Source organism: Lycorma delicatula, chromosome 9 (assembly GCF_047948215.1).
Source record: "Lycorma delicatula isolate Av1 chromosome 9, ASM4794821v1, whole genome shotgun sequence".
Classification (NCBI taxonomy): Eukaryota; Metazoa; Arthropoda; class Insecta; order Hemiptera; family Fulgoridae; genus Lycorma; species Lycorma delicatula.
The window spans coordinates 82,523,915-82,543,444 of NC_134463.1; the positions used below are offsets into that span (position 1 = coordinate 82,523,915).

General features: G+C 30.7%; 1 long non-coding RNA gene across 1 annotated transcript in view; it reads left to right on the top strand.

The window, feature by feature from the left end:
- Positions 1 to 10,513: 10,513 nt before the first annotated feature.
- Positions 10,514 to 19,530, top strand: part of LOC142330632 (uncharacterized) — a 163,560-nt gene continuing 154,543 nt past the window's right edge. Inside the window, exon 1 of the long non-coding RNA XR_012757824.1 lies at positions 10,514 to 10,574. This is a non-coding gene — a long non-coding RNA (uncharacterized LOC142330632). The remainder of the gene's footprint in view (positions 10,575 to 19,530) is intronic.

The window sequence follows — 19,530 nt, forward strand, 5'->3', positions numbered from 1 at the left end:
ACAATAACAATTTTTATTACTTTTTGAAATTTCATTTATTCCTTACAAGTTTTTTTTTATTTATTTAATTAACAGAAAGAGTTAGTTAATTAGGATAGATAAGGGGTTTTAATCGAGCGCCTCAATTCCATCCCTAACATCGGATCATCTTTATCGTCCTTGTTCGATGATTCTGATTCATCGGCACTGTCCTTACTGCCACTGTTACTATCATTAACGCAACTGTAAACCTTTTACTTTGCATGTCGGCAATTCGATCTGTTTCATAATAATCCTGCCTCACTACCAGCGTGAACCGATATCAGCTTCGATCCTCTTGATACAAGTGTTTTATAGCCTTTTTTGAGCCATCGGTCCAACCATAACTTTTCTCGTGTGTCGAGTGAATATAAGATTTATCTGAAAATATTATTGGTTTATGTCTTCTCGTCTGTAAACGCTCAATTTTTTTAGATAATTTTCTCGTTTAACGTATATCTTGTTTTTCTACTAAACTTTTCCTGTTATTTTCAGTTTTATTCCATCTAAAACCGATATTCCTCAGATTTTTCCTTTTCGTAACTGTAATATTCATCTACAGATCTGGGTGTTCGGTTTTTAAAACGAATATCATTCAGCGACGGTAGGGCTTTATGTTGTATACGAAAATTGTATATGATATTTAGTAACGTGCATCTTTGGATGTTGTCGATGTTACCTTTCATTTTCATTCTATTACGAGTTTTTTCTGGTGTAATAAACTTTTATCCCAGTTTATTTGATTCTGTTATCAATTTACGCACAATATGAAAAGATACTTCACAAAGGTCTGCTACACGAGCTTGAATTTCTGTACGTACCATCGCTGGATTTTCTTTGACTAGTTTGCTGTAGAGATCCATTATTATACATTTGATTTGGCTTTTTAGAGGAGGTATTCCTCTTCCTAATCTAAGATTGCATCCTGGATGAGGCTTTAGGTAGATTAAGTATTTAAAAATTCCGTTAATAAAACAAGATTAGTTTTGCAAAAAACTGTTAACAAAAAAATAGTTTTGAAAAATACCGAATATAAACGCCGGTAACAATGTACGAGTTAACTGTAGGAATGCAAGAAGGCAACTGAATTGCCGCCCACTCAGTCGTTGAACGCATCGCACTTACCTCCTTCAGCATTGACCACACCATTTCACATGCTACTCCCAATTGAGTTTCTCCATATCTATGTAAGCAGAAAAAAAAAGTTAAAAAAAGCGTAAACACGCTTTTTTTAACTTTTTTTCTGCTTACCTCCAGGAATCACCGTCAGGTGTTACTTCAAAGGAGATGACATGTATGAGTGTAATTGAAGTGTAATCTTGTACAGTCTCAGGTCGACCATTTCTGGTTAATTGAAACCTAACCACCAAAGAACACCGGTATCCACGATCTAGTATTCAAATCCGTATAAACGTAACTGCCATTTCTAGGATTTGAACGTTGGAACTCTCGACTTCGAAATTAGCTGATTTGCGAAGACGCGTTCTCCACTAGACCAACCCGGTGGGAACGCTTTCTTAACTAGAACAGTTATACTTATCCAGTCTATTCATAACGTGACATTTTTGTTATTAAATACATTAATATGTCTTGGTAAATCATTTATTCGTATATTATCCACTACCAATTATCTCCTAGATACTACACTAAATACTACTCCTAGAAAAAATTTACAAGACTAATTAGATACAAAATATAATTTGTGTAATTATTCCTTCCTAAAAGGATCATTTGAAAATTGTTAGATAACGGTATACTTTGGTGGTTCGGGTTTAATTAACCACACGTCTCAGGAATGCGTGAGTCTGCAAACGGCCGAACCTCATTTATATATGTTCATCTCATTAAGCCATGGGAGGTGGTTGCTTAATAATGTTCACTAGGAGAAAAATTGGAAAGTACACATTAAGAAAATAATATGTGTAGAAAAATTATTCATTTTCTCAAATGATAATTTCACAGAATTAATTGATAGGTTGCAAAAATTTAAGAATTTAGTATAAAAAACACTGATTAAATCTTCAGTATCATATAAATTGTACAGCCCATCCAGGAAATATGACACTAAGAAAAAAAACAAGGGATTGAATATCCCAAGTTTTCAATATTGAAGTAAATTGAACTATAGGTCTATGGATGGCAAGGACGACTGAAATTTAAAATTGTACTTTTTAATTTTTTCAAAATGTAAAACACATTTTTCAAAAGAATGGGAAATCTTTAATTTGTTTATTAATTTATGGGACTTATAAGTAAAACTAAGAATGCGTTTTTCAATTGAACCTTAATTTATTAATTTATTTTTTATAGTCGAAAAATTTTGGAAGAAAAATCCCGTTAAAATGTCGTAATACTTCGTACTTCATTCATTGACAGATGAAGAACTTAGAAGATCTTTGGTATAGGAAGTTGGTACCCCCTATTTTTCTTACATGAGTTTATTTTTTGAACCGGATCATAAAAAAAGTAAATTTCGTAGAACGCATTACCTTTTTTTTTGGTAATTTAAGGAGGTCCTTGGGGAGATATCACGGGCTTCAACCTCTCCTTATTTTATATACGTAGTTTTATTATTTCATCTGATGCGTGGAGAACATATTTTGAAAAAAGAGAAAATAAATATCGTTGCATTTTTCGACAAAAAATCTGGAGGATTCTATTTAATATAACACTTCTGTTTAATATAACTTTCAATCTTAATAAATATTTTAATATATTTTATATTTTTTTGGAAAAGTTTTGTCATGTCTACGTTATTTAATGTTTTTAACCTTATGCAAGTTTTTACGATTTAAAATTATGTAGATTTGAAAAACTTATATTTTTTTTCCAAACTTTTTTTTACAAAAAGAGTTTTCCCTTTACTTAGTATGTGACTTTTCATTAAAAAAATAATAGTAATTATATACATTTTATTTTCTTTACAATATGTATTCATCATATAATATCAAAACTTGTAATTAGAAATACATTTAATTTATCTATCTATATGTATTTATCTGCAACACTGAATGATGGAGAGTCGCCTAACGCAAGGGACAGCTCCAGGCGAATCTGACAACCTCATTGAAAAGACAACTGTGGCGATTCTGCTTGCCATTTTACCACTACCTCTTCCTTAATACCCTGCTGCTATTGGGCATTATCAGAGTTCATCTAAGATATTCAATCGGTTAACGCATCCAATTATTAACTAGGCCCAATCAGGATGCTACTGGTGTAAATGCCATAGTGAACATTCCATCTGCGATATTAGCTTTCAACATTTATCCAATTTACTAATATTTTCTCTTTAATTATGATTTTTTCCCTAGTGACAAAATTGTAAATCAATTTTATCTCATAATCGATGATAGTTGTCTTTACGTGTCAACACACGAGTTTTGATGTAAACCCTTATCACCGTATTCTGTTAACCGCAGGAAACCCGACACTAGAGAGCGGCCAGCCACAACCATGACAAACAGTAGCATCATTATCCTAACCACAACGACCGATCTACTAGCATAGATCCCCAAATAAACTCCTCCAAAATCCACAACACGACCAACCGCACAGCAGATACTGCTACCCCTAAAAAGGAAAACTCCAATGGCAGAGCTATGACCCATCTGTAACCCGATAATTCATAAGTACCAAACCGACTGATTATAACAGTAATCAGTTTTCTCATTGGAACACTAAATAAATTATTTGTAGATTATTAAAACATATTTTCAGTTGTAGATAGACCCCTACGATGAAATCACAGCTGAAATTCACGGTGCCCATAAGGCAGGAAAGAGATAAATTTTTCCTGGGCAACAACGAATACTAAAGATAAATTAAAAACTAAAATTCCAAAATTTTGCTTCCAAAATCAGTTATTTAAATTAAATAACAAAATTATTTTCTAATTATATTTAAGGCCTTATGAATAAAATACAGCTCCAATGAAAATACTGACGATGCTGTGTATGCCAAACATGTATGTTCTGTCGCCAACATAAAAGCACAACCTACAGAATTAACGTTTTAGAGCTATCCGCATAAACTACAGCTTCAGGATTCATGCTGTTTATAAGATTATAGAATATATCTTGTAAATTAACCAGATTTGTGTCCTCATAATAGTTTCAACGACCAAAGTAGTAATTTACTAGAGAAGGCCGCCATGTTTGAGGGGGGTAATAACATGGAGCAATACTAAAAACAGGAGATCCTACCCTACTACAGGGCATTTGTGTGTTTGTTCGTCCCCCTTAGCTTAGCACCGGAAAATACGATCACTAGCGAAAAATCCCGATTTGTTAGTACATGTCTCGTGATGGTCAGGTGTATACTTATTATATTATTATATATCGATATATATGTCTAAATAATATAATTTTAAATGTTCGTTTGTTCAAAATCTTAAATCTACGAAGTTCTTCACCGATAGCTTTAAAATTTTGACACACGTTGCATTCGAATACGCGCGTGTTTTTATATACCTAAGATGTCACACCTGTGACAGGTAAAACCATGTCTTTTTTATAAACAATGCTACCTGTTGGACGTAAAAGAAAGCAACACACGCTATATTAAATATTTTACGATTCCATTTCAATTTTTCCGATGTGTGTGTCCGCTATAGACTAAAAATCTACTGAACCGTATTACGCGCGGGGAAAAAGGGAGAAAGTGAAAAATCGGAAAAGGGAAAGAGGGAAAATCGAAAAAGGTAAAAGGTAAGAAGGGGAAAATTGAAAAAAGAGAAAACGGGGTAAAGGAAAAGTAAAGGAGGAAAAATAAAAGTGGAAAGGGTAATAGGAGGAAGGTAAGGAAAAGAGGGAAAATGGGTGAAAGGGAAAAGGAATATGGTAAACCTGAAAATGGGTAAAAGGAAAGGAAAAAAGGAAAAGGTTAAATTTTTAAATTCTGTAATGTTCATTTTGTTAATATTTTATCAAACTTTCAATTGTGTTCATTTAATCGATATATATATATATCGATTATAATACATTTTTTTTTATTTATATGATTGTTTTTCTTTTTAAAATAATTGACTATGACCATAAGGTAGGCACCGAGATGTACCGATCAGTAGCGGAAAATCCCGATTCGTTAGTATCAATTTCTAGAGTTAAATTTCTAATTTAACTTTAGTTATTTGGTGAACTGGCATTTCTCCCGCCACCAACCCATTCGGTCGCCCTAAAGCATAGACCAGATGTCAGTGTCAAGATACGGCTACTGTGCCTCTAAAACAGTTTAGCGACCTCGTTACCTAAAAGCTCCTAGTGAGCTACTTATCAGCGTGAGCGGATTAAGCAGGGTGCTATTCACCACCCGCTTATGTGTACCAACCGCTCACTTGTCAAACTAAATCTAGATCGGGGAGGCACACCCCTTTTTACTAATTACAAAAGTCATTAAAGTTAATAAAATAAAAGATAGCAATTTAGGCTGTCACGCCTCGGTCGCTGTATGCCAGCTAATGCCTGTCCACCATTTAAAGCGCTTGGAGCTTGTATCTGGCTGGTGGCCAGCCATTATCTCAGGAAAAACTTCCCACAGCGGCGCTATAGGAATCAGTATAACCCAGATTAATTAAAAAACTCTAGCGATGACGGTTGAACTTCGCAACCTCATCGAGGAACTCCCACACGGTCTGACAATGCGGCTCTCGCCACATTGACTCGCCGTTTATGAGCGGCCAGTTTTCCTCCTGACCTCTAAGTTCCAGAGTGGTCCAGTCTCTGGTCCCCCCCAAGAGCAGGGCAGTCGAACATCATATGCTCGTTCCACTGGACCTCCCCGCAGACACACAACTCATCAGCCGCTAGGCGAAACAGAAACAGATATTGCTTCAAATCCACATGTTTGGTGAGCACTTGGGCACCCGCTGCCCTTAAAATGAATTCGAGGCATACCATCCCCCCAGATCCTCTATAAACCTGTACAAGGATCTGGGGAGAGGATAGTACAATGTATCCTATCCATAATATCCACAAGGATAACTTTAGTTATATCAATTTTCATCATTCACAAAAAAATATTTTGGTACAAGAGGTAATCAGTTTTGGACAACAAATAATACCTTTCCGAGATGCCTCTCGGAGTGTTTGCCTACGACACAATTCTGCAGTAAGTAATTGTATATTTACAGTGTATACTTAGTTGATGTATATTTTGAGATAAGAATAGGCGCTGAGCTCTGACCCCTTGCGGAGCAGTAGATGATGGCCGTTCCTCATATCGATTAACATGCTGTTGAGAATACCATATCAAAGGTTGGATGATTTGTTGCGCTTTAATACCAGGAAAGAGATGGAACATATTAATTTCTGCTGGGGTCATCGATGGACTTTATTATTGGAAACTACAAAAATAGAAAAATGTAACAAATCCATTAGTTACAGGGCGTAATCCGATATTTATAGCGTATGTAAAATGTTAATTATATTGGAATTCAAATGGAGAATATTTTAGTCAAAAGATGAAAACGAAACAACTTCACTACAAAGGTCGTCAGATTGATTGTCAATCAATTCTATGGTTGTTTACTAATCGATGTATTTATAAAAATTTTATGTTATTGTATACTTCAGTAACTACTGAATTAATCAAATTATTGATAAAATAACTACTGTAATTTTGAAATACACATTACCATTTATTCAAATAACCCTTAAGAATTATAAATTTATTATATTATTTTTTGTATTCTTTATTTTTGCTAAATAATTATGATAATAATAGTACAGTGAACTAATGAAAAGATTATAGTTTTTAATTTATCTGGTAATCGGTCTTTTTAAATTATAAGTTTTTCAGTAAATCTTACTATCATAGATGTAAAAGTGTTTTTAATATGTTGGCTAATTTAACTCGGTGAATTATCATATGATCATCGTCTTTTTATAATAACATTTTATACAATCTGTAAACTGATTAGGAGTCATTTTAATATTATGAAACTTGCACAGTTATTTTAAAATATTCATTAGCTTCCTTGCATGAATTAAATAAATACTAAACAAAACGTTGTAGATTTTTTATACATTTGTTATTTGTCAAGTTCGGATTTTAGAATTTGATTCTATGATTGGTTTACTAGATTCTATGATTTCTACAGTTTACTAAATTTTCAGTAAACCCTATACCTTTAAACAGTAGGATTAAGAACATCTTTTACACATGTTAGTCAGTATAAATAAACTTAAATTGTTTGAAAAATAGTTATTTTTTTTTAAATCTTCTGATATCCCTGTTATTTTAACTTGATTATCACATATTGTAGCAAAAATGTATTTAATCATTTTTTGTATACTCTTTAGATTGTTTGAGCAATTCATTTAGGAATTAATACTAAAATTTGTTTAAAAATACCCGTTATTATTTCTTTCCTAAATTACATATTGCCGGTCTCCGTTGCGCGAGTGGTAGCGTCTCGGCCTTTCATCCGGAGGTCCCGGGTTCGAATCCCGGTCAGGCATGGAATTTTCACACACGCTACAAATCATTCATCTCAACATGTGAAGCAATGTCTAACGGTGGTTCCGGAGGTTAAAAGAAAAAAAAATGCGTATTACAGAATTCTTTTTTTTTTATTTTTTATACATCTTTTAATCTGTTTAATAATTTTTAATCGTAATAACTGATAGTAAAACCTTTTGGTTCAGGAGTGATTGTACATTAATGCATATATCTTTCTTTTATCCGAATTACTTGTAAAATTTTTATTTTTACAGTTAGCCTGCCATATTGCAGTGTTGGCATGTTACAGAATAAATTTTAATTCTAATGAATAATTAAATTTTCAGTAAATTTTATGCTACACACGTTAGTTGTAGGATCTGCATAAGTTATTTGAAATTGAATATAATATTGTAAAACGTGTCGATACATCCATAAGTCCAATTTAAATAAAATATTTTATTCGTCGATATCATTCGATGAAAAACAAACATTTAAACAAATTATAGATTAAGGATTTGAAAAATATATATATATATAATTTTATACTCTGCTTTTGTATTTTGTTTTTGCAAGTATCCTACAAATTAATACCTTGTGAACTTACTGTAAAAATGTTGTCCATTACTGAGATGGAATCTTTATAACTAGGTTATTTATTTATAGGGCAACAAAGACATCCAATATAGACGATCCAACACCAAAGTGATAAATAATAATGAATTTTGTAGCGAATGAAAAATACATGACAAACTGGGACTCAAACCCGAGACTTCCGGATGAAAGGCTAAAACTAACACTTTGACTTACGAGAACAGAAATTATAACTACATAATGGATTATAATTTTTCTATACAAAAAAATCGGGTGAAGTCGGGACGCACGGCCGTTGGTTTAACGTGAAACGTTACAGACCTTGGATGAAGTTCCTCCGAGTTACAGACCGACCATTGGGAGAGCCACCATCGTATTTTTATTTAACAAAAAGAAAAAAAAATACAAAAATGGAAAGTTTCCAGTGGAAAATTTTAATTCCTTCAATTGGCCAACTCTACAGATAAATTGGTCGGTCTGTATGACAGCGAGTCACATTTAATGTATCGGATTGAAATAAAAACGAGACATTGACTGCGTACTAAATTTAATTTTAGCATAAAACAGATACTGAATGGTACATGATATTTATATCGACTAATATTCAACGACAATTTTGTCCAACATTGGTTTGTGACATGAGAAGTACGAGACATAAAGCATGATAAGCACCGGTAGAGGTGCTCGCGCTGTCGGCGTCTTTCAGTGAGCGCGCCGTTCTACCTTTGCTACGCTCCCGAAACAAGCCTCGCTCGCTCGGTACTAGATATTGGGGTACCTGGCCTATAACCTCCCTTTTCCAACGATATGCGTAATTTATATTTCCGGCTTGTTTTTGCATGGGCTGAGGATGACTTATTGAATTTTTATACTTTTTTACATGTTTACTTTAATTTTTTACTCATAAATGTTGTTCAAAATACACTTATTATTACTTAAATCGATTTATCTCGACAAACTCTAAACATAAACACACAAATCACTGTGCTATGATGATAAGTCGTGAGTTACGCTGAATGGAAATGAGCGAGAGCGCCAGATTTGGCCGATCTGCGCCGTCCCCCCTTCCCGCCAACCCGCTCACCAGTGACGCAAACTCATAGTAGTATCGGCGAGCTGACCGTTAAATTATATAATTAGACCGCATTTACGTCTCTGAGGTTATTAGTTAGGGAGTTATTAAGGCAGGGCCGATATAAACCTTTTCGTTACGCTACAAATTTCTGTTGTGGTTCCTTTATGTTTCGGTGTGATTTTAAAGATGTTTCACGTCAAAATTAATATTTCTTGGTATATAAATATATGTAATGCGTGATAAGTATTCTGATCCTTCTTGGTGCAACCGCTTCTTTTATCCATTTATTATTATTTATATTTTTTTGTATACATTCATTTTTTCTGGATAACGCCGATAGGATTTGATGGTTTTTTATTGCCAAGTGTATACCCTTCCTGATACTAATGTATAACTAGGAATATGATATAAGAAGGGGACAGTAATAAGTGAAAACTTTTATACCTTTCTGGGATTCGAACCCTTGATTTTCTGGATGAGAGATGGAAACTATATGTATTACTCTGAAACGCGGGGTTCGATGACTATTTTTTAGGGTTGACACGATCATCATTATTCTTGATATATACATTTATTTTCAACTAGAAGTACGTGGGTTCGAATTCTAATCAACCATCGTATCTTTTATATTCTACAAATTTTCTATTGAATATTCTCACATATAAGCTTTGAGAATGGTGAATTAATCATTAACCAAAATAATAATAATAATAATAATAATAATAATAATAATAATAATAATAATAATAATAATAATAATAATGGTTATTAGTTTTAAATTAAATATTTCTGGTAAACCCTATTGATTTCTGAATAAATCACAAATAAATAAAATATAATCAATGTAAAATAAAATTTTCGTGCAACCTTCAATCTATATGATAAACAAAAAAACCGTACTTAATGTTTTATTTTTAACAATTTTTAACTGTCTTCTAAGGTAGTTCAGCTGAATAATAAATTAAAAATGTTGAATTGTTATTACAAACATATTTGATACTTTTAAAAATAATATATTAATGATTTGTGATTTTTTTTTAATTTGTTATATTAGGTAATTGGGGAGAATTAATCTATTTGTTTATAGATCATTAGAGTATATATTATTAACTTAATTATTCTAAAAACGTTTGATGCAATCAAAAGTGAAATAAAAATTAAAAAGAGAAAAATATTATTTAAGTCGAATATTATTGAAGGTCAAAATATTACTAGACTGTTATACTGTAAAGAAAGACAAACAGTTCATTCTACATCACAATAGTTACTTGTCGGCACGTAGACACACTAACGAAGGGTTCCGATCATACGCGGAGAACACCGAACGCCGACAGCTCATCGTACAGCAGTTAGTTAAAGGTTGGTTTTTAGTCATTAGTGCTTGTTTGCTGTTATAGACTATTAATTTAAGAAGAATTCAACTATCATCATCTTATTATTGTAAGAGGTACTTATTTATTATATTAGATTTTATTTATGTATATTTTACTAATATTAGAATAAAAAAAAAGATTCATAGTTATTTTAACTGATTTTTTTTTATAACGTAGATCCGTCTATAAAAAAAGAATTGAAATTTTTTTTGTGAGCGTTTTATTAGATGCGCCTGACGTTTTTTTTTCATGAAGTACATAAATAGGGGATGTCTACGTGATGTGAAACTAAACACATAAACAGGAAATACAATGAAAAAAGTATGTATTGAAATATAACGGGTAAAATTAAAAGTTTCCAAATTTTCTATTCTCAGAGTAAATAATTTAATCGTTCAAAATCGTAGAGATTAAAAAATTGATGAGATAACCTTACCTATAAGTAGTTTATAAATACTTTATACCGTAGTTTAGGTCGGGAAGAAGTAATAATTAATTCATATACTCCAGAATATTACACTTATCAATCTGTACAGAATTTATTGTGAACAATGTCGTCACCGCAGCATTGATATTAGTATAACAAAATATGTAGAATTTGTATTCTACATATTTTATTTTGGTTATCTTTACTAGGTAGGACTAGTTATTTTAAAAAATAACATCACCAGTTTATCATTTATCAAATTAATTACTTATTTTAGATTAAAATTCTTTCATTTACTAACATTTCATTTTTACGATTTACTAGTTAATACTATTTTTCATTTAATAGAAACCGTTTTGCTTCGAAATATTATTACATATTATATCCTTAGTTACAAGATTTATTTGTCAAAACTTTATCTAACGAAAAGCACGTATTATGAAAAACGTATTTGAGTTATTGTTACTGTTGATGAATTTTTGTTTTGTTATTTTTAATATATTACCCATTCAGACAAAAAACTTAACATTATTTTTTTTAAATAAAAATTTTTCATATACAGAAATAATATTTTTTTTGTTTACAAGTTTAGAAATAATAATAATAATAATATAGGTATTAATAAAAAAAAAATTAACAAAACAACAAGCTCCGAATTTTCCAAAACATCCTGTGTATTATATCAAAAAATATGTTTAAATATTTTTTTCAATTATTTATTTTTACTTCCTTGTACGAAGTAAAGGAAGTATTGTGATCACGACAAAATTCGGTTTCCTTATTTCAACGGAAATATCCATTTTGACCATCCCTGATTACATTTTGACTAGTATCGGCGTGACATCTGTACGTACATACATATGTATCTCGCGTAACTCAAAGACGATTAGCCGTAGGATTTTGAAATTTTTGATTTAGGACTATTGTAACATCTAATTGTGCTCCTGCCTGTTGATTGCAATGAACTGAACCAAAAGTTTACTAAAAAGCCCAAAATCCTCCAAAAATTTGAATTTTGGGCTTTTTCTTAATTGCAGTAATAAGCTCTCATTTAGAGCTTTTCAAAAATAAGTGGTGCTTATTTTCATTGCTTGAAGAGTTATAGCCAAATATTTTAATCAATGAAATATTCGGATCTTGGGGGAAGGCACATCGGTTCAAATTCGACATCATTTCCTTTTTTAACTTTTTTTTTTAATGTAAATATATTGATTTATTAATAATTATTAATCTCTCATTTTACAAAAAAGTTACATGATAAATAATAATTCAATAAAAAAAAAAAAAAAAAAAATTATCAGAAGTTTTTAATGAAATAAAATTTTATGAATTTTTCATTTCAAAAAAAAAAACCAAAAAACGTGTAAATGTTATTTAATCGGCGTACAAGGAAGTCATGGTCGTTTACATCAGATTTTTTAGTTCTACAAATACAAAATTTTATGTTTATAAAAATTGATATTCTTTCGGAATTTCACCCCCCCCCCCGTAACTATTTCTATATTTTGTTTTGTTAACGATATATGATGAATCGTAATATGTACCCAATCAAACATAACCTACGCTGGCTTCGCTCGCTAACCTCGTCTAATTAACGTTAAATATGCAAATTACAAACAATAATGCAATCTATTATGTTGGCTAATAGAGTTTGTTGGATTTTTTTTTATGTGAAATTCTATAATGTTACCGACATAAGGATGAGAAAGATTTGTTCACTTTGATACTTCAGTATATTTGTGAGGCTGATTCTCTAGTATAATTATCGTTTAGTAAAATAGGTATTTTATTGTGTTTATAAAAGTAATTTTAATTATGATAAATGTTATATTTAAAATATCTGATGTGGACACCACATGACTTCCTTGTAAGCCTATAAATTACATTTACACATTTGTTAAAATGAAAAGTACGTAAAATTTTATTTTATTAATAACTTCTGATATTTTTTCTTTTTTTTTTGTTATTGAATTATTATTTATCGTGTAACGTTTTTTTGTAAAATGAGAGATTAATAATAATTAATAAATCAATATATTTACATTAAAAAAAAAAGTTAAAAAAAGGAAATGAAGTTGGATTTGAACCGATGTGCCTTCCTGTTGTAAAATCCAAATATTTCATTAATTAAAATCTTATTTGATAATAACTATTGATTCAATTAAAATAAGTATCACTTATGATATATCGTTGAAAAGCTCTCAATGAGGGCTTATTACTGCAGTTAAGAAAAAGTCCAAAATCCAAGTTTTTTTTTGATTTTGGTATTTTTTGGACACTTTGGTACAGTTGATTGCAATCAAAAGGACACAACTAGATGTTACAACAGTGCTAAATACAAAATTTCAACATCCTACGACTAATCGTTTTTGAGTTATGCGAAATACATACCTACGTACATACAGACGTCTCGCCGAAACTAGTCAAATTGATTTCAGGGTAGTCAGAATGTATATTTCTGTTGAAATCTGAAAACCGATATTTTCGAGATCAAAATACTTCCTTTACTTTGTACAAGGAAATAAAAATATAAAAAATTTTAATTATACTCTCTTTCTTCAAAATAATTTTATCTAGTCATTAAAATACATGAATTTTTAACGAATTATTATATTGCAAAATGTTATAATATTGCACAATATTACAAGTATACATCGTTAAAAAAAATAGAAACATTTTGGATGGAAAATTCCGTAAGAGTACCAAAAGATTTACGTAAATCGGAACATAGATTTCAGTTGCTTCCATTTATGTTCCCATTTCAATTGTTAAATAAGCATTTGTTGTTATTATTGGTAATGTTATAAAATATTTTTAAAAAACGGAGGTAACAGTAATAATAATAAATAATCTTAATCTACTGCAAAATATAAATCGGTCCGAAGTGAAGTAGTTTTGTTTATAGGCAACCTACAGCAGATTATCACGCAATATATATATATATATAAAATATATATATAAAAAGTAATATATATGAAAAGTCTTCGTGTATTTATGAAACACTGTAAAACAATGAAACACCAAAAATCCGTAATAGAATTTTTAAAATTATTTTGAACCGGAATATTTAAAAAGAGGAACAAAATACAAATAACCTTTGTTGTAGGCAAGCCCAGCAATATCATAAAATTTAATTTAAAAACTTCTAAGCGTTTTTAGAAGTGAATTTTAAATTCACTTATTATACACTACCTTAGACACCTTAGTTTTTTTCTTGGGCCGAAAAACGCCTGTGCATTATCATCGCCTAGAATTTTTTTTAATAAAAAGATAAAATAACACTAAAAATAATAAAATACTGTCTTAGATAGACTGCCTTAGTGCACACTACTTTTATTAATTGGGTAGTTGAAGATTAGCTCAACATAAAAATAAAGATGGTAAGTACTTAAAACCAATCAAAGCAATATTTCCACCGATGAAGAAACTTTTAAAGGAGGGGAATACAGTTTAATATTATTATGACTGCAAATTTTCACTAAAGGATTTTTAACAAATTTAAAATTCAATTAGGTTATTGGATCCAGGCCTTCGGTCGTAATTCTATTAATTTACTGATCCACTTTTAATAAAGTAAGTTAACCAACTATCCAATTTCTGTTTAATTCGAGCATTTTTTTTAAACCATCTTTTTTAATTAATTAATATGATCAGTTTTCATGCAATACTGGTTACGGCCGATTTTTTTTTTTTTTTTAATGTTTACGATTAGGCAATTGTTCCTTTATTCTACTTTAAATATTTCGGTACTTACGTGTTAACGCCACCACAGCTACAGTAGTCAATCGGATTTCGGTGGAAAATGAACAGTCTCTTCATTAATTTTAATAAATGGTTATTTATATTTATTTTATAAATATAATTTAACCAAACTTAACCTTCGCTCGCTAACATTGACTAATTAACACCGTCATTTTTTGAGTATTTATTTAATAAATTCAGTAATTATTGCAATTAATTTAAATAATCAAAACACTCCTGTTAATTAGTCAAGGTTAGCGAGCGAAGCGAGCGTAGGTTAAGATTGGTTAAATTATATTTATAAAATAAATAAATATAAATAACCATTTATTAAAATTAATAGAGACTGTTTTGAATCCATGTTAAACTCTATATCGGCCCATTTCCACCGAAATCCAATTGACTACTTTATTTTTAAATAAAACTGTAGCTGTGGTGGCGTTAATACGTAAGTATCAATATTTCTTTTAGTGTGCCCTAAATATTATTATAAATAAAAATGATTTTCTTTACGAATCAATTTAAAAATGTTCGTCCATTCCAGATTTTAATTTTTATCTTTGGATTTATATAAGGAGAGAAGCCAGTTTCTGAGACTTGTATACAATAACGTTAATGACAGGATCTTTCTAAATAATTTTTCTTATGCTGCTCTATAAGGAATAATTTTTTCTCAGGATTCATTCTATCGTCCTTTACTGTTATTCTGAAGTAAGTTTAATTTTCTGTATTTGTAAAAAATTTTAATAATTACTCATAATTATGGAGCCACAAATTTTTATGAAATTTCAATCTACCTTATTTAAGACCTAAATTATTCGTAACAATTGAAATTATTCATCGAAAACGCTCCTCACTCGTGTTATGTCCCTCTAAGTTACACAGTACTTTAACCAAAAATGTTTAAATTAGCACCGTAAAAATTATATATACATTATTTCCGGACTAAATAATAATTGGTTAAGTTTACTAATTAAGTTAAGAATGAGATTAGATTCACTTAAGACTAAATTAAATTAGGTAAAAAATATAAAGCCCACCGGGCTTTTTAAATAAAACCTAACTAATTTTTAATGTTTAAGCCCTAGTTTAGACCGGGTTGGTCTAGTGGTTAACTCTGTTGTCGCAATCTGGTGATTTCGAAGTCGAGAGTTCTAAAGTTCAAATCCTAGTAAAGGCTTTTATATGGATTTGAATACTAGATCGCGGATACCGGTGTTCTTTAGTGGTTGAGTTTCAATTAACCAAAGATCTCAGAAATGGTTGACCTGAAACTGTACATGACTACACTTCACTTACACTCATACATATCATCCTCATTCGTTCTCTGAAGTAATACCTGACGGTGATTCCCGGAGGCTAAACAGGAAAAAAAATATAACGATTCCGTGTACTGAATTTCGTACGATATATTAATATAACTTAACGCTCGTTAACCTCGTTTAATTAACCGTAAATATTAAATTGGCTTATAGTTAGGCTGATTCCATAATTGCATACAATAATAAATTATTTAGTCCGAAAATAATGTATATTATACTTGTACAGCGTTGAACTACAAAGTTTTTGGTGGCGGTATTGCGTAAGTTAGAGGAACGTAACTCGGTTTAAAGGCGTTTCCGACAAAAAATTTCATTTGTAACGAATATCTTAGGTCATAATTAGATATATTAAAAATTTTATCCGCATCGAAGACGAGTCCACAATTGTATATAATTACCAAAATCTTGTCGATTATATTCTGTGGGTTGACACTTAACTTTTGTTTGTTTCTTTGTTTATCCTCCGGGACCACCGTTAGGTCAATACCTCCTAATCTTCGCTGGGAATATATCTAACAATATACGTAGATATATATATATATATATCAAATGTGATTTTATTATCATTAAGAATTTTTTTTTTATATCTGAAAATGATAGCATCTATTTTTTATTAAGTTTAATTTTTTAAATAAATTTTTTAGAATAATGAAAATTATCGAAAGAAAAAAAATCGTCCACTCCCGGGAAATATAGAATTTCTATTTTAGCTTTCTTTCTAGGTTATTTATTTAAAAATAAAATAGCTAAGAATGTAAACCAGGGGCTATTCATTGCTTTTTAATCATGTTTTTATAAAACTGTTATTAAATTTGTAACTTATTTATTTAATAAACAAACTAACCTATTAATTTTATAAACGTAGTTTTCTATTTTATAAGAATCGATCGATCAGTTAACCCTACTAAATCTATATTGTTCATAATATATGTCTATTTTTCTATTTTATTTGGTGTGTTTATTACCAGGTAATTTAATTATTGGGTAAATCATAAGCTTTTCATACAAAAAGGATTGTATATATATATATATATATATATATATATATATATATATATATACATATGTGTGTGTGTGTGTGTGTGTGTTTTAAAAGTGTAAATTTAGTATATTAAAGATACGTCATTATTTCTAAGTAGTAATAATTAATTATTTTAATGTAAGATACGTGTTTATTAAGGCTCATGAGTTATATACTATAATATATTTGTACTTCATAAGCGTGTTATAATATACTTATTTTTATAATATAAAAATACGAAATTTTGTGCATCTGTTTTGTAAGTGCCGATGTCTGTTTTCTGGTTTTAAGAAAATTGTAAAGAGCATTGATATGTTTCAATAACATATATGCGAGTAATAAATTACTCCTTCTAACTTATAATAAAGGCTTTCTTGCTTCGTGAATGCGTACTGTGTGGTTATACGAGTTAGTGAAGGGAAACATAATGAAATGGCAGATAGTCCAACCAATTTACACTTACAGAAAAAAAAATGTTACCTGGACTTTTACAATGGAAATGGTAAAGGTTTATAATAAACGTAAAAAAATAAATGTGTGAGCAGAGGTGGTGATTTGACTGGTTGGTGGAGGGATTAAAAAAAATGTTCCAATACAAGAGTTGTAGATCATGAAAAATTCTATGATTTTTTAGAGGTTACTTTTTAACATATTCTCAAAATTTTCGAGAAAAAATGGGAAAAAGCTTTTTTATTTTTCATTTTCGCAAAAATAATTTAATTTTGATGAAAATTGGTGAAAGTATACATTTTTTCCTGTTTAGCCTCCGGAAATTACCGTTCAGATATTACTTCAGAAGATGAACGAGCATGATATGTATAAGTGTAGTCTTATACAGTCGCGGTTCGACCATTCCTGAGATGTGTGATTAATTGAAATCCAAAGAACAAAGGTATCCACGATCTAGTACTCAAATCCGTTAAAAGTAACAGCCTTTACTACGACTTGAACGCTGGAACTCTCGACTTCCGAATCAACTGATTTCGGAAGACGGTGAAAGTATACCTTTCTGTGTCTTAAATAACCACAAATTTTTTTTGACGTCAACTTTCGCCGGAAATCACAATAATACCATATTTCATCCCCTCAAATCAATCCTCCACCACCACCGTTCACGTATTTATTTTTTTTACATTTATTATAACCCCCTTTACCACTTCCACATATAAAAGTCCAGGTAACAATTGTTTTTCCTCTAAATAAGTTATTTCGATCGGTCTAAGACAATAAAATCATGATACATACATCATATTATTATATGATAAAGTCATGAACATACACGTAACTTTTCGGTTAGAAGACCCTTTTTCTTTTGTATTTTTTTTTATTATGAAGAATCGTAAACAAACATAACCTTTACCATTACTTTACGGTAAACTATAAGGTTCAGATTATCTGAAAATATTAAATAATAATTATCTGAAAAATAATTATTTACTTACTTGATACACCAATAAACAAAAAAAAATAAATATTACGGGCAATTTGTTGTACCTTGACTTCCTAAAGTAATGATTTTACTTTTTGAATAATTTATAGAAAAATAAGTATATTAGAAAGTAAGTAAGTAATTTAGTTGAGAATGAAAGCCAGTAAGTAAGCAGGTAGGTAAGTTTTAGAGAAGATTTAAAAAAAGTAAAGGCTAACATTTCATTTTATAGGGCATAAATTGGTGAATCCTCTCTCTACCTAAATACTAATTTAAAGATATTACTGTAGTACATAAATAGTTAAAACTGTAAATGGAAAAGGAAAGGGGCTGCACAAATATTTAAAATAAAAACTGCTTTTACTCTTGAAAGTAATTAAATTATTAACTTTACTTAAACTTCACTTTTATTAAATTATTAATTATTACTTATTAAACTAATTAAATTATTAACAAAAATCAAACTGCTGAAATATTAAATTATTACGAGTAATTTACATGTTCCTGATTCAGTATCATTTTCTGAACGTCCGTTTGGGCGTATAGGTTGGAAAGAAATCGAACCCTTATTCAAAATTTAAGTAGTGCCCAGCGTAGAGCCTTAATCGTAAGCACTAGTGTGTTTCAAACAACCTCCTACGAGGCTACCACCGAATTGTGAAAGGCTCTCCCAATAAATTTAGTGGTGTAAAGTCGGGCGGTCTTGTGGAAATTGCGTAGGGAGGTCTAGGTATTTGGGATGCGGTTTGCAGCTGGGCTTGTACGAGTGGAACGGTAATCGCAATGCACCGGTTCTAAATTTCAAACAGCTGCCCATCTCCCGCCTGCGGAGGAGGCTTTACAGCCTTGAGATAGAAGCATGGCAGCAAGAATGGCTCGCCACAAATAAGGGTAGGTCCTTGTGTAGATTTATACACGACTTGGGGGGATGGTACGCCTCTAGTTCCTTTTAAAGTGCAATGGGAGCCCAAGTGCTCTCCAACCACACAAATATAAACCAATATTTGTTTCGGTTTCACCTGGCAGCTGATGAGCTGTACGTCTGCGGGGAAGTCCAGTCGAACGACACATGATGTTCGACTGCCCAGCT